Source organism: Aythya marila (assembly GCF_965140915.1).
Source record: "Aythya marila genome assembly, chromosome: 7".
Lineage (NCBI taxonomy): Eukaryota > Metazoa > Chordata > Aves > Anseriformes > Anatidae > Aythya > Aythya marila.
Window position 1 is genome coordinate 16324233 of NC_139048.1, and position 17234 is coordinate 16341466.

Below are 17234 nucleotides of genomic sequence, written 5' to 3' on the forward strand. Positions count from 1 at the left end.
TAATCTGTCATTATGTTTCCCCTATTACTTCATAAATTTGCAACAGAAGCAGAAGTTTTAGAACTCTTCAACAATTGGTAGCACTTCTCTCTCTGACTGGTTATACCATCTGTGTTTTTGAAAAAGAATGTAAGCTGAAAATATAGCAAGACATGCACAGGACAAAATGTGAGAGGAAGAGTCATGGTTCCAAGGCAAAAGTTCACAAAGACTCTTTTCTTACCAAATCAGGTTGAAATGTCATGAGCCTGGAGGCCTTCTGGTTTCAGAACAAGGATGCAGAGTCAGGGCCAGTTCAAGAACCCCACTGCATGAGGTTAAAGTAAAAGCCTGCATAGTAGAAGTCCCTGTGGAATCTTTCCAAGGCTTCAGTGATTTGCCTTTTTGTGTGTGTGTCAATGAGCAAGTCTATTTTGCAAGTGCTACTCTTTTTTTCTCTTATGAATTATTGATGTTTAAAAATTGCATGTGTTGTGCACCTTTAATTTCCGTAGTTTATTTTGTCTGTCAGCTTATGTATGGAGAAACATTATAATATTTAAAAATATGTTCAATCCTAATTCAAGAAGGCTTTTGGTGCACGTTAAGTACTTACATTTGAAGCTCACTTCCCCACAAGTTCTACTGGGAGGAAAAACTGACTTCTCAAATATTCACCAAGTAATCTCAAAATAACTTAAACTCCAAGAAATGTAATATATTTTGAGTTGATGTTGATGAAAAATTGAAAGGCAATTCCATGAGAAGTCATGTTTTCTATAGGATTTTTCCCTCATTGGAGAAAATAGTCTTATTCTTTAAACAATTACTCCTTATTCTTCTATTTGACTAAATATTTTGTTTAGATTTCTTAAGAATTTCTTTTAAAAATTGAAGTAAAACCATTGCTAGCTGCAAGGTTTCTGAGTTACATTTCTCTAGCTGCAGCATAAAGACTTCAGGAGCATATGCCTCTGAAGAGCAAAGAATTTGCTGTAGTTCCTCAAAGAATCATTTCAGAAATATGTGAGTAGCACCGCTTTACTGCTTACTGAATCTTAGTCACTTGTGCTTAGGCTTTTGCAATAGCCACGTGAAAAAGAAAGGGTTATTTATTAAGAGCAGAACAGTTCCCTTTTAGTTCTGTAGCAATCATGTCTCTTTTTTTCCAGTCCATGGAAAGTGTTATCTCAGGCAGCTTTGTGCAGGAAGTTCTGTTTATCACTTCCTCACAGTTGCAGTTTGTCTAGGACTTAAATATATGATATCAGATTGCATCAAAATGTGGGCCTTTGTGTGCTTAACTCATCAAAGGAGTGGACCCTCAGGACTTGATATCACTTCGCTGCATATGCAGTCATGTAGCAAAACAAAGTCTATCTAAACAGGACAGAACTATTTCTGTTGGTAGTGTAGCAAAGCTAGCAGAATTGGTGTAGTTTCAGGTATCTGCACAGTTTCACTTCTTGTTTTTAAATTTATCACTTTTTTAAAAGTGACATGGTTTGCCTGTTTTTACTATGTAAACCATGATGAAAAACAAAATAGTACTTGTACAACCAAAAAAACAAAAATCAAACCCAACTGGGATTCACTTGGTGTAAACTACTGTGATGCCTGCTTGCATTATAAAAACACGCTAAAAATTTGAATCCATATGCTTTAGGCTGATAGCTATTTGAGCAAATCTCAAATGATAGATAGTTATCTATATAATCATGTGTTAAATAAGCTTAAGGTATGGTGTCCAAGACTAACAAGATCAGCAGTTCTTGTAAGATGTTGGCTAGAGCTTATGAACCTGCTCTCCTACCTTTGTGGTGGTTTCTATTTTCTGTAACCCTGATAAAGGAGTTCCCTCTTCAGTATAACAGGCTGCATTGCCAGATGTTAGTCTTCGTGGGCAGCCACAGGAAGCCTATTCAAACTGTGCAGTAATACTTCTTCTCTGCTCTGACTCTGGTTTTCAGTACCACCCTCTTCCACGCCCCATGCAGTATCTAACTTAACTGTATTGGCCCTTTTACTCAATATGAGCTGGTTTCATGGTGGCTGATAGATGTCTGTCCATTGCAGAGCCTGAGATCTGCTTGCCAGTCAGGGAAGCTGCAGCTTTGGGTGTGTTTCTGCCCCTTCCCACGTGCTTCTGGTGCATGTTTTAACCACGTGATTGACACAAAGCTGAGAATACGAAGTTTATGCCAGTATCCGCCCTCAAATCCATGATGTAACACATTCTCTATTTACTAAAATCTGCTAGTACTATTAAAAAAAAAAAAAAAAAGTTATTCAGCAGTAAAATGTGTCTACTCTCTTATTGTCTCCTTGTGAAATAACATGTTATTAACAGAATGTGGCCAGAAAGTGCTTTTTTTTTTTTTTTTTTTTTCCTCATTATTTTAACTGCTGTATGGGCCAATGAACAAGATTAAGAGATTACTCCAAATCCCATCAAACAACTGCTGGGGCAGCTAGTCAGTGTTGTGACCTGAGCAGAGCCCTTGTGCTGAAGGAGGGGGCCCCTGAGGCCAAACCTGTAGGGATGGATGACTGGAGCTTCTGGCAGACCCCTTCCTGTCAGTCCTTCAGAGAGATGAAATAATCCAGTTCTTATTCCAGTGTTTTCCAGCCTGCCTTGGTATGCCAGGGAAACCCTGAGAGGCATTTCGTTGTGCCTTCCTGCTTGTCAGTTCCTGCCTCCCACCACATTTTCCACACGAGAGGTTGTATAGGCCCTACCAGTCACTTATTAGAGCTAATGGAAATTCTGAAAGGTATAGGATATACGGCTCTGTGCTGCATTTTTGAACATTTTTCAGAGCTTTGTTGTGAACACACTGTTGCTGCCAGATGGAAAACAAGAAATCTCTCAAAACTACTTATTAAAGAAGCTGAACTTTCCTCCCTTTCTCTTTCAGTTTGGTTATGTACCAAAAGTGAAACTTGGGAATCTACCTCCAAAACTGTCATACTGCTCCAAACTTTGAAAATAATAGTATTTTGCAGTAAGAAAATGCATGCTGTTACCTTAGGAAGAATTATTTTCTTTTCACTATGGTGGTGGTGGGAATCTGGTTTTTGTTAGTCAATATAGATAATCAGTGCTCTGAATCAAGTTTATAGATACTAATCAGCCATGTAACATTTCACACGTACATATTTGCACTGCAAAAACTGGAAGTTTTGCATAGTTCTGCTTTGTGGAACATCACACCACCCTAAAAACGCACTCAACTGCCTTTTTGGGAAGGGCAGTGGGTGAAAATGGGGTGTTAGCGATTATTGTCTAGATAAGGTTGATATTTTCCAGCTGTTTGCAACTATAGATGTTGTTCTTGTCTATAGCAATTAATATATATGTACAAAATCTTAGATGTTCAAGTAGGTGCTGGTATTGTATGTGCCACTGGAGATGTCTGATGGGTCCACCTCTCTTGACAGTCTGTGGCTTATGGACTCTAGGGAGCATGAAAATCCTTATCATTTGAGTTAAAAGATTCACTTTTCCAATTAAGGTGAGACTTACAACTATAGAATTATTTCTGTCCGTTCTTTTTTTCCTCTCTCTCCCAGACCCTCGCTCCTCACACACACACGTTGTGTCCTAGCTAAGGAAAGCATGTAACGTGGCATCACCTTTAAAGTTCTGTTTAAATCAGCAAGGCAGAAGAACCACCAGTTTAACAGTTTCTTGGCTTGGGGTTGCTCTAGGACTCCCAGAGATACTAATGCATGTTAATTTAAACTTCTTATCAGCAGACTAGCAAGACTGTTCACACATTTTCCAGAGACACCACAGGATTTAGGCTGTTGTCCTAATTGCTATTGTTCAGACTGCCAGCTATTATATTTACCACAAACTGTTTTCATCTTTTTGGGAGCCTGGTGCTAAACTGATAAACAACACCTACCTTGGCAAATTGTTGCCTTCTGGAAGGTGAAGCAATTACACTGTAGGATGCAGACAAGCTTCTATACTAAGTGTGTAAATTTTTGGCTGGGGTTTCAATAGGTGGTAAATCTGTTTTTAGGGAATCTTGTACCTGATTGGAAATGCAGGGCTCCGTGACACAAAACATTGCACACAGTCGTTCTTCAAGTTATTATCTATTATTATTATTTATTTTATTTTATTTTTTAAGGATAAACGTAGCTGATTAACCAAGATGTTTCTATGCCTGATCAGGTCTGAACTTATCCTACTAGATAGTCTAATAGTGGAATCACAGTCTCACTCTGTGTCTGATTTGCATTAATGATTCTGTCAGAGATGAGTTTCTTTATTCCATAGATGTCTTAGCTGCTCAGAAGAATACAACTGTGTTGATACTAGTCCCACAGCTGTGATGATAATAGTCTGGAAAATTTCTCCAGGCAAATATAAACAAAGGAGAGAGATCCTTCTTCCTCTCTACAGTCAAAAAACAAAACAAAACAAAAAAAAACATACACCTTGATCTGTGTCCAAATTTTCCTCATTTAATGTGGTTTGGCATTAGATTCTTTGCTTTGACAGGTATCTGTTGCTGAAAAGCATTGTACCACTCTTTGTTCTCTACCATAGTTTCATGCCCCTTTTCTTGCACTAGGAGCAGTGCTTGTCTGACCTGGCAGTTAGTTCAGAGAATGTCAAACCAGAAGACAATGTTATCAAGAAAAGCAACTTATTTTATTGCATTGTCATTCCTTTGTCCAGTTTAGGGAAGGGCCAGGAAACTTGTGTCCTGGTCAGCCAGTCTAAATTCTTGGGCAATAATTTCTTCATAAAACTATGTTTAGCACTAAGATTGAACATGTAAGTGTCTGACTTCTAAAATTGCTTTCTCCTTTCCATTTTTAGGTGTAGTTATTAACCTATATAATTTAAAGGAAATTTATATCACATCACATATTTTTATGCAAATATTGACTTGCTTTGAAAAAATTATTATACAGACTTGTCCTCAATTTAAACCACAGTTGAGGCTGTAAAGAAGTTTGGTTAGGCTTGTATTTGTTTCTATTTTTTTAAACTCTTCTCTGCTTCCTTTTTTTTTTTTTTTTTTTTTTTTTTTTTTTTTTTTTTTGTTGGAATACTTCCAGCCCCATCAGAATCTGGAAGTACCAGAAATAAACCAGAGGCACTCATTTCTGCAAAGGTTGGGTGTTACTGTGTTGAAGGTACTGAGATGGGATTTGGGAAATCTGTATTCAATTTTCTGCTTTACCTCTAGTTTAACATTGGGTAAACTATTTAATAAAATAAGTGTATGCTTCAATATCCCACCCATGAAATAGTTGACATTTCCTTACCCAAGAGGGTAACAGTATGTTCATTCATGGTTCTGTGATGCTCAGAAGGTATGGAGATCATTTGAGTGATTTGGAAACACAGGTTCTTGCAGAGTAACAACAAAACGCTGTCATGTTTAAATAAATGCAGGATTTGTTTTTGTTTTCCAAATCAATATCTTGTTTTAACCTGCTGGAGAACAAGCTATCTTGTTTGTTTCTGGATACACATATTGTTGCAGTCCTCAACAGCACTGGTTGTGTCACTCCTGACCTGCTAACAGGGAAAGTGATGTGTGGAATAGTCCATCTTCAGTGGTGATTTTACAGGGAGTTACTGAAGGTTTACTATTTTCATTAAGACATTCATATTATCACTTTTTCCCTTTGAGACATACAAGTTAGCAAATTTTGTTCAATAAACATTGTTGTGCTTTTATTTAGCAGCGTGGCTTACTGGGTAGTGTGATTATATATCGTACATCTAGCTCTGTATTTGAGCAGGGAAGGAAGGATTTGACTCTGACCACTCCAAACTTAGAGATTGTGACCCTGTGAATCAGTTTGGTATCTCACCTGTTCAGTTGCTGGTGACCCACTCCGATTCTTCACCATGTACAGAACTGTTATTACCAGATGCACACGAGCAAGGTGTTTTTGAGAGATGGATTATGACTCTATCGGAATGGCAGCCACAAATCTAATTAACCCCAGTTAACAATCTGAAGATCATGCTTGTTAGGCTAGGGAATGGTCAATCAATTCACTTGCCAGTTTTAAGGAAGGATTTTTCCTCTTTAGACCCTTTATGTACGAAAACGAGTAGAGTAAGTGTAGCACAGGGCTAGGTGCTGATTCTTCAGTGTTACAAGAACCCTCATCATGCATTGCATTAAGGCTACATCAAGTCCTATGACGCCCATTATAGATAGTAAGCATGGATAAAAAGTTCATAACATGTTATTCCTCTTCATCACTTGGCACTTTGAAAACGTTGCAAGATTTCAGGAGTCAAATTTCTGAAGGGGCTAAATAAGCACACAAAATAAAACACTTAATCCTGTATTTGGCATACTTGCTCTTAGAGATGGAAACCATACAAACAAAGCTATTTGCAGTATAGTCAACAACAAAATACTCTGTAAAAGAAAGCTTTGCAAGTAATGGGATTCACAGGAGAAAATTCATCACAGCTGCCTGAGCAGCTGTCAGATGCCAGTTTAAAAAAGTGAAAACTTTACTATCAATTATACTGCAATTCATTTATATATTGGCTTCTTGATTGTGCTTAACAGAAGTTCAGTCTTTTAAAATTATTCTTAAGCAAATGACAGCTCATTTTTAAGTAACTTTGTACTCACTGAAATGCAGTCATTTTTCCTTTTTATTACACAAGTTGTCTTTTGAATAATAACTACATACATTAAATACGTTATGTACATACAGTACATTAAATACATTATGTACATACAGTAAATACATTATGGTGATACAGATACTTTGCTATTCTACTTTTATTTTTTTTCGTGATACTCAATTCTTTTGTATTAAGTGGTCTTCAAAAAGACCATGTACAACAAAGAAGAACATCTGAAGTTGAACTCAAAGGCATTTTCATTACAATAAGTTTTAAGAATCAATGATTAATTACCTTGAACTTTAAGATGTTTGGACATTAAAAATGTATTTTTTTATTATTACTATATAAGCAGAAACTAGGAACTGCAATCATTTCTGGCTGCTTTGGAATTTCTAAGAAACCTGGCAGCTGAGTAAGTAAAGAAGTTGGAGTAAGAAGATGCTTACAGCACTTGGCATGTTTATAGTTCTTAAAAGAATGTTTGCCAAAGGCAGGTATGATAACCAGTTATTGTGTTGTTATGACATTGTATTTAATTGACATAAGGCTTTTGAAAACATGCAAGCTGTTGTTGGGTGCGATAAGATGTATTATCCAAGCACAGTTGTCAGAATATCCACTAGTTAATCCAATGCAGCTATATTTCTAAAACCTGATTCAATATTGAACATAGAACAGCTTTGAGTAGTTCAGATTTAGCTGCATGGTTTTACAGAACTTGATAGTAATCCTTATCAGAGTAAATTCATGTCTTTAAGTCTTCACTTGGTGAACTACGTATTTTGTTTATACTGACCAGTTCTGTTCTTAATGACTAATATAAAAAAGGATATCTATGCCCTATATGATTGTGTAAAATCTGATGTGTGAAAACTTTTTTTTTTTTTTTATGTTAAAAAAAAGAGTTTCTGTTGGTAGCACACATGTTCTTCACCTTAACCATGCTTTCAAAGTCTTTTAGAGCTGTTTTGAGGGATTGAGGTAGAAATCTGGTTGGTTGGTTTGGTTTCTGGGGGGAAGATAGGGATTGTTCTCACATTGGAGTAGGTCTCTGTACTTCTAGCTTGTCAGTATGATGCTTCTGACTCTCTAAAAGCCTATACACTCCTTTCTTTACAGCCTGTCTAGACCTCTAGGAATTGGGAGTGTCTAGTGACCTCTTACCTCTCAGCACTTTAAATATGAGTGACTAGGTGAATGGGCTAGCCTTGGCTAACTGCATAAATGCTGCAGGTAGAGATAACTAATTCTCTTCATCTCTGAATTCTTGACACTTGTCAATGAGTGAGTGACTCTTAAATTAACCAGCAAATTCAATGGGGAATATCCCATCAGGTCTGCTTTACCATGCCCTTAGCAGAAAGAAGATGCAAAGTGTACCAGCCTGAAAGGTCTTAATTGTGTGTTTTTTTTTTTTTTTTGTTATGCTTCATTATATTCTGTATAGGACTCTTTATCTCTCCAGGAATGAGATACCAGCTGTGTCCCCTTGCACACCTGAGCTCAAGTATGATATTAAAGTTGTTTAACTAAAATATGCACCTACCTTACCACTGAGGGACTTCAGCAGAGTGGAATAGTCCTGATCTTGTCTAAAAGAGGTCTGATCCATGTACATACCCTAACCTGGTTGCTAAAATCCACTCCTCCTAACCTGTGGAAAGTTGACCAGATTCTTTCTTAACAACATTTGCTTTAATGTATTTGAAAATGTGTACTTCTGTTTTTGGAGTTTGCGAATTAAGATTCTATGTACTGTGGCATATAGGGGGAAAGAATTAGTCTGAAAAAAAATTGAATCTGTAGTCATGACTCATGATTGCATCAATCGTTGCTAGCATATCACTGGTTCAGCTGTCTTAAAACTAGGTAGATTAACTAGAAAACTAGGTAGAGTAACCAGATTTTTGTAAGGATTGTTATGAAAAAAAAAAAAGATCTTAAATAGGTAAGGAGTGGTACTGGCTATCAGATATATTACTAATGCAATCTGAATATTTTTCTCCAGAGATTATTTCTGTATTTGTGAAATGCTTTGGATGAATTTTAACACTCATTCACCAGTTTTCAAAAATGTTGCTACATGGTTTTGGCAGAGAAGATTGTAGCTGCACCCTGACATAGGTGGAGTTGTCACAAGAGATCATAGGGGGGGGTGAAGATCAGAAATATGACATTTCTACTTTCCTAACCAGGCATTTCAGAATTTCATAAAGAGCTTCCATGTTGCCTTCCTGAGAAACTTAAGAATTAACATTAACAAGAATGAACCAAATTAGATCATTGGCCTACAAATCTGAATTTTATTGTCTCAAAATCTGTAAATTTGAATAAGGGAAAAGCAAATGAGATCATTTCCCAAAAGAAGGAAGGAATGATGAATGCTTTCATATTTATCTGGTGTCTTAATATTTATGAATTTGCATGTTAACTTTAGGGAACATTAGAAGCAAGAAGGCACACTTCTAAAGGCATCCAAAAGTTGTTCAGCAGCTTACTGGCAGTCACAAAAAATCAGAAGGCATTACATCATTGTTCCTCGTGATAGAAATAAGAAGTGACAAAAAATTCTTTTTTTTTTTTTTTCTCAATATGGAAAACAAGAACTTGTCTTCATGTACAAAATGAGAACTTCTAGGAAGATACCCAACAGGAAGAACCACACAATTCCCAAGCTCTTCCCTGAGTCACCCCCTGCCCAGGCCTGGGGATGTACAGTGGTAGCCACTGTGGAGGCCTGGCTTCTCCAGCGGGAGAGCAGGGAGCTGAGATGCCACTGCTGCCCCCCTTCCCGCTGCCTGCCTCACAGGCTTCTCTCTCTGCGATGAGGGAATTTTAAACATAATTGGGAAAAACTTTTGTTTGACTAGATTCTGCAGTGTTTTTAAGTGAGGAGAGCCCCATTACTTTGTGCTGGGACCTTGTGAAAGCTCTTGACCTGGTAGGATTGTTAGGGCAAAGGGTTGTGAGGGTACATCCTCAGCAAATCCTCCCTGCATTGCTCTTTGGGAAATGGTGCCTGTCAATGAGTTTCTATGGCCTTCAGATCCTTTGAAAACTTTGTTGTGGTGGGGGACAGTGGTCATGCTGCCATTTCTGGTGCAATTGAGACTCCAAACCGATCACAGCACCCATGGATGGACATCTGTCTGGCTGCATCTGTATGGACAAAACCAGGGAGAGGGCGCGTGGCAGCAATGTCTTAATTTTATTGTCTGTCATTCTAGTGATTTGCCTGTAACAACCAGCTATCCTCATTGCAATGCCTGGGCATATCTCAGGGCATGGCAGAGGCCACCGGCTGGTTCCTATCCTGTTACACAACAGAGTTTGTTTGGCTGTGTGGATGGGAGCTGTGCTGTGCCATTTGCCCACATAGCCCTAGAAAAGGTCCCAGCCCTGCTGTGTGTAGCCAGGTCTATAGGTGTAGCCTCTGATGTCTTAGTGAAATAGATGTCACTGTACTCTGACTGTGAAGTAACTAAAATGAACAAAAATAAGGTTCCAGAATTCAGAAGCTGAAACCAGCAAATGTTAACTCAGTATCATTTACCTCTTTAATTCCCTCCTCCCTGTCCCCTCCCAAAAGGCATACCTTACCTAAAGGATAGGTTGTGCTTAGAGGTGTGGTGTGCTCATCCTCTCAGGAAATTGGCCTGCAAACGGTGCTGCAATGACCCCTGGAGCCAAGGAAAGAGAAGTGAAAGGCACAGCAAAAATGCTCCTGAGCCCATCCCAAAGATGTTGACTACTACCTGTGGCATGAGGCTTTAAGAGACTCTAACCATAAGAAGCAGTGAGTTGTACTGAACTGTTTAGAGTGATTTTAAAATGCTTGTCATTTTCGAACCGGTAGGAAGGATGAAGTAACAAGCAGGGAACCTCGTTCAGTTATTTTATCTGGAAGATTAGGAATTGTTTGGGCTCTGACAAAGCACATCACATTGTGAAGCATAAGCTTTCTTCAACTCTTCTTGAAAAGAGTTTCAGAAGAGTTGGACTCATCCCAGACCTTAGAGTCTTGTCTCAAACTCCCTACTAAGGTTGCTGTGCTTCAGTCCATTCACAAAAATAGTTGATCAACCTAATAATAAAAAGTGAAAGTGGCATTTTAAACACTAAACTGACCAGATATGATACTTAGGGGCCAACGGATTTTCTTTTCTTTACACATTTTAATCCTATTGATGCTGAAGTATTTTAAGCAGTGCTGGTTAATGTCTTCTTTCGTATTAGAACATTAAGTAACAATATCATTTTGTCTTCACCAATTCCCCCCCATCACTTCATGCATTATATTTACTAAGAACAGCTAGTAATAAGGCAAGCCTGGCATCTGACCAAAAAGATTTTTGAGCTGGTGATTCATTAGTGAGTATAAAAATAGCTATCCTTGTTTAAAGGCACTTGTTACACAAAAATAAAAGGGTTCAATTACCATAGCTCATTCAAAGTGAAGATTAAACATCTTTACCAGGACAGTGCACTAATCCCATGAATCCTATTTATGTTGAAATGTAGTGCTATTGGCAATAAACAGCAATTTGAGAAGTCATAACCCAAGAAAATCATTGTCAAGTGACTTTAGAGCTCCCTATAAATTTCCTCTTGATGACTTCGTCAGTAGTGTTCAACAGCAGAGTTAAATATTTGTATTAGGTGCTCCTGCCTTTAACAGACTCATTAAAAAGATGGAATTCTTTGATTCTATCTCAAATCATTTTAGTTCTAATCTCTCTCAGGCAAAGTCAGCTCTATAAATTGAGCTAAATGTATTTTTTTATGAATAGAGACTTTACAGTGTAGCAATAAATTCAAGCACTGGGAAAGTAAATGTAACTGAAGTGCCTTTAATGATGCTATTGTGTAGTTGTTATGGTTATAATCCCATTATGCAGACCTTTACCTTAAAGGTTATAAATTCTTTGAGAAATTATTCTAGTGGGAAAGGGCACTACTTAAAGCATTGTGTTAAAATACGAACAAATGGGGGAGGATTTCAGTTTGAAGAACTAAGATACACAAGCTACCGTCTAATCTGTATTTCCTAAGAAAACATGCAGTAGAATTACAATTGAGAGAAATCTATACTAAAATTATCCTTGGGATACAGTTCCAGGTGAATGAATGTTTGTGAGGATAAAAATGTAGTAGCCCTCCCCAGGAGGGGGTGGTTACTGTTATTTGCATCACAGGCATGTCTGGAAATTGTCAGTTTGGATCAGGACCTCATTCTGCTCTATGCCTACAAACTTGTGAAACAGTACCTGCATCAAGATTTATCAGTCTAGAAATCTGACCCCAAACCCAGTGGAGTCAATGGGAGACTTTCCATTGATTTTAATTATTTGGTTCAGGAGCTAAGTAAGTGTTTCTAAGACAAAAATCAATATCGTCCCACAGTGGTAATGTTTTCATGTGTTTCTATTGATTCTTTTGTCATAGATTACAGGATACCTTTGCACTGTCAAACATGCAAGGTTTTAACAAACTGATTTATTAACACAATTCGATTAACATCTGCAGTAGCAAGTATTTAGCAAATGTCAGCAAACATAAGTTCACTAAAAGGATCACTATAGAAAATGACTTGTTTCACAACGAGAGTTGAAATCTAACAGGAACTGTTTTTTTCTTAAAACCAGTCTATGTCAGAACCTTACATGACGTGTTCAGCATAAGCTGTGTATTCAGAATTTTTTTTCTTAGCCAGCTAGTAAGTCTAAGAAAAACCTCACTTCCCCTAAAAGACTTTAACTTGCTTCCTTTCTGGATCATGGTTAAAAAATAAGAAATAAAATAAATTTCCATGACAGTGTGGTTATAAAAATAAATAAATAAATAAATAAAATGCCAAAATTCGCAAATTAAATTGAAATTGCTTAGCTTGTCAGTTATACTTCATAATTCAATGGTGGATCTCATTTTAATTAACTAAATGAAATACATCATGCTGTTTCAGAAATACACTGCTGTATTTATAATTTCTGATTCATGCTGGACTGCTTATCAGGGTACTAGTTACAAACATGGATTGTTCAGTTGACAGCCTTGTCATTTGGCTTTGTCACTTCTTAAAACCAATCAAAACACTTCAGTCATTTCTTGAGGATGTCTCTGAATTTTGGGTCTCCAATTAAACTTTGAAATAAAGTTATTTGAAGAATAAGCAGTTCATACAAATTAAAAACTATATAACAGTAGTCTAGTAGCACACAGCTTTCCTACTACATGCCTATAATGTACTATTTTAGTACTTCAAGCTCCTTCATGTAATATTTTTTCTTAGTTCGTGAATTGTCACAAGAAAATTCCCAAGTGTAGAATATTATTTCCTTCTTCTTAGAGGATCTTTTTCCTGGAAGAAAATTTGAAGCATTTCTCAGAATTTTTCTGATCCAAGCCCCAAACTACAAGTTGCATCAAATATAGGCCAGGATGAGTCACATTCATTTGAGTTTTCCAAATCAGTGTGAAGCTTAATTTGTTAATTGAATTTGTAATCATTTGTTACAAAACCTGTTACACTAACAATATCTCTAACTTTTCAATCAATCATAACAAAAATGCAGATACAATGTAAATCTTATCAGGATCACTAAAATAATGGGATTTTTGTTTACAAGGTGTCGATTGGTTTTGGGAGCTTTGATAATGACTCCAGACAGTCAATAAATACGGAGACTTTCACGTTGCCGGTAGGAGCCGAACTAAACTATCTAATCTTTTTAAAATGACAGACAACACAATGAACTCTGAACTTAATCCCCTCCAAACACTAAGGAGACAGTTTAGTACTTAAAGTACTGTTCAAACTCAAAACCTACATTTAAAAAATCATTAAGTGTCTGGCTTAAACACACAAAACCAGGGAAATTCAGAGTTAAGGGTGCAGCAGCTCTGGGGTGGTTTTCCTTCCTATGGTGCCTGGCCAGCAGTCTGTGGTGGGCTGCAAGCTGCCAGTGGCCTGTACAAGGTGAGGAAAACACCTGTGTGTCTTTTGAAAGCAAATTTGTAATCAAAGCATAAATAAATAAATAAAAAGAATCTGAAGCCCTAATTATTTTGTACCTGTAGTGAGCAAATTTTCCCCTAAGATTTTTAAGAAAAATGGGGGGGAGAGATTGCAAGAGAAGTTTCAGTTGACAAAATTTACGCAGTTAGGTTCATAACCTCTGAAAACTACATGTGGCCTTTGGGAGAAAAAAGGAACCATAAATGTAAAGCTTATGTAGATGGGGGAGAGGGGTGGCAGGTAATGGCTAATGTAAGTCTTCCTCCCCCATCCCTCCCCATGGGGCAGCATCTCCATGCATTGCTACTCACTAAGAAAATTAATTATGGAAGACACATTTCTCCTTTACTTGAAATCTATGAAGCAAGTCAAAGTTTGTTTTAGAAAGTGACAACCACCACAGTTAAACATTTAAACATTTCTCCAATGCCTGTTAGTAGTTAAAAACAAAAAACAAAAACACTACCTAAAATTATGATATAAATTAATATACCATACATACAGATTCACCATTTATTTCATTTATTTCACTTCTACTTGTTAAAAAACAAACAAACAAATATTATGTCCTCATTGTGGAACTCTATTTTCCACTAGTAATGAAGTAATAGGTGAGAAAATATAAGTAATCTTAATTATTATCTATTTTAAGTCAGATAATTGTTTGCCTTCTAATTTCTTTACTGACACTACATGCAGTGCAAATGTAAACTTGTCCAGTACTGGTGAAGGTTTATTATTATTATTATCTTATTTTCCATGGATTACATCTTGCAAGTCTCTTTTGTTAGTTTGTCTTATAAATGTATCTGTAGCTAGTGAATGGAGGAATTAATGCCTACCAACACTTTCAATATGTTCCTCTTGTTATCTAATGTAATTCCTGAACTGATAAATGCTTTGCTTTCGCTCTTAACAAAGCCCACAAATCTTTTTCATCTTTCCTGGATAAATGGAGACAAGGAGTTGTTATACCTCTGCATTTGTTGTTAATTAATTCCATTGAATACATATTTTCTGAGATCTATATAAAGGGGAAAATTTAAATAATCATTTGGACTTAAAATCATAGCTTTTCAATTATCAAAATCTGTTTACAATGTTGAATGTAATTTGTTGGTCTGCAATTTTGTGTATTGTATTTCTTTATAGGTATACTCAGTGTCATGCTAAATCACGGCATTTACATGTGAATGGACTCGAATATTTTATGTTATTAACAACTAATTCTCAAGTCAGGAATTTCTGAGGCTCCCACTGTCTGCTTTTTGCCATGATTAATTAGTCAAACTCATCATTCTTGCAGTGCCGGTTAGGCAGACTGTAGCTTCACATTGGTTAATCTGTCATTTAGATGAGCTATGTTATCAGAACAGCCAAAATCTTACGATGTATTTTTACTGAGAGATGTGATGTCTGTGTTCTCATGATGAGATCAACTGGGAGAGGTGAGAGTGTATTTATTTCATTGCATTATCACTGTCTGGTGCTTTAAACCTTTTTCTGAAGCCTATATTTACGTTAATCACATGATCTATATCTTGATTTTAGGACCTGCTTATTTTAATTAACTTTGCTGACCTATCACAACATTTCAAGATGCTGTAAAATTAATCTTAAAATGTTTCCCTTGGAATTTTTAAAATAATTTTGAATGACAGCATTTTGATTGTCAGTACATTCTCAGGTGGTCCTTTGTTGTAAAATTGGTGGAACTCTGTATTTCATGGCAGTTTTCCTTTGCATTACTGTATTTTCATATTGCCTTGTAATTGTTTCCTGAGTCAGAGAAGTGCTATGTGTTTTACGATGGGGAAAAAAAAAAAATGCTGTTCCAAAACCCTGCAAGGTGCAGTGCTGAATCAAGACCTATGGTTGATAACTTGGAATTTATTTTTTCCTTCTTAATTTTTATAAATATTTATTACTCTCTCTGATAAGGATTTCTTCTTAAATATTCCCCTGGTTAGTTACTATGCATTTAAGGACAAGTTCTGTAGAAAATCTAGTAGCAGGGAAGTCTGTGTTAAAGAGATACAAATAGTCGTGAATAACATCTAATTGGTATCCAGCAAGAGCAGAACAAGCACATCTGTGTGTTTTTTTTTGTTTGTTTGTTTGGTTTTGTTGTTTGTTTGGTTTTTGTTTGTTTGTTTTTTTCTCAGCCCAATGACTTAAAAACAAAATTAGCTCTACAGACTAGTTTGGTTTCTATATGTCTTTTCCCTTTAAGAATTTTCCTGTGAAAGCAAAGGAGACTGACCACCTGTTAGATACTGCAGCATCTTGTACTCTACTGGGCTCCTTGGCACACGCTCTCTCTCTCTCTCCCTTCCTCTCTTCACCACATGCTCCTGTGTGTTTTTTGGGGGAATCTGAGTTACAGTTGCTTCCTGGATCAGTCCGCCATACATCAAGCTATAATTAAGATACTAAGATTCATCATAGGCATTTTTTCTTGTCTGTTTGCATTGGTGATACCTGTGAAAGAGTTTATGAGATCTAAATGACTACTGCTGCCATCATGGGCAAAACCTCCTTTGCACGGGCTGGATTGCACAGGACTTTTGGACTCAGCACGTTGACCACTGTGGACTCGCTAGAGTGCAATATTCAAACCATTGGGCTTCCCTGTCCTTTACAACAGCCTCCCTATGTGCTACAAGCCCCACTCCCAGAGGTCAGCTCTGGTATGCACAGAGGTGCTGGTGTCCTGTACGGAAACCAAGCCCTGCTCTCCAGAGTAAACCCCAGCCATGCTGTGTCCAATGAACTTCCTAATGAGAAGGTAGATAACAGGACAGATTTTTATTTTTTCCCCCCCCTTGGAAAAGAATAGCGGATACTATATTGTTAATTTCCAGCTGTGCAGTGATTTCACAGGGAGCGTTTACCAGCTTTCCAATTTCTGAATTGATCAGACCCTCCTCTTACTTTGCCAGGCTGCGTGTGTATTTTTAGCCATGTAACACTAAACCAGATCTGCCTTTGTTTTTGTGATTTATGGTTTTTTCTTAAACAGGAAAGCATTCATTATCAAATGTTGTGAGAACAATACAGTAACTGGAGGTTATTTTATATGAAAATATTGTTGATTGTTCCTTCCCTAGAAATCTCTCTTGGCAGCTCACTTCCTGCCAAATGAATCAGCAAAAGCTGCTCATGAAAGTTGTTAATATATAATACAATCATCCAGCACTGCACTTGTTCCTTATCTATGAAGTCCTTTTGTGATCAATGATTCACATCACCTTTTGATTAGTCTCTGAGCACAAACAGTTTCTTAATATAAATTAATGGCCTTGGAATTTCTAAATAAACATTCCCTTTTGTTTAGCATCATTTCCTATTTTCTTACCAAAACAGAGTCTTATTGTAATTGCTCAGTTTTCACTGGAAAAAGTGTTTGCAGACTGGAATGTTCTTAAAAAACAAATTGTCCTTTTCAGAGCTAATATTGTTGATTTACAAGGTTTAACCTTCCATGTTAATTGAATATAACTAGGAGATAATACCAGGATGCTGCTACTCTTGTCTGATACTGCAAGGAATTATTTCTGCCTTCATTTACTAGGAACAAAAAAAAGTTTTTCTCTTGAAGTATAATAC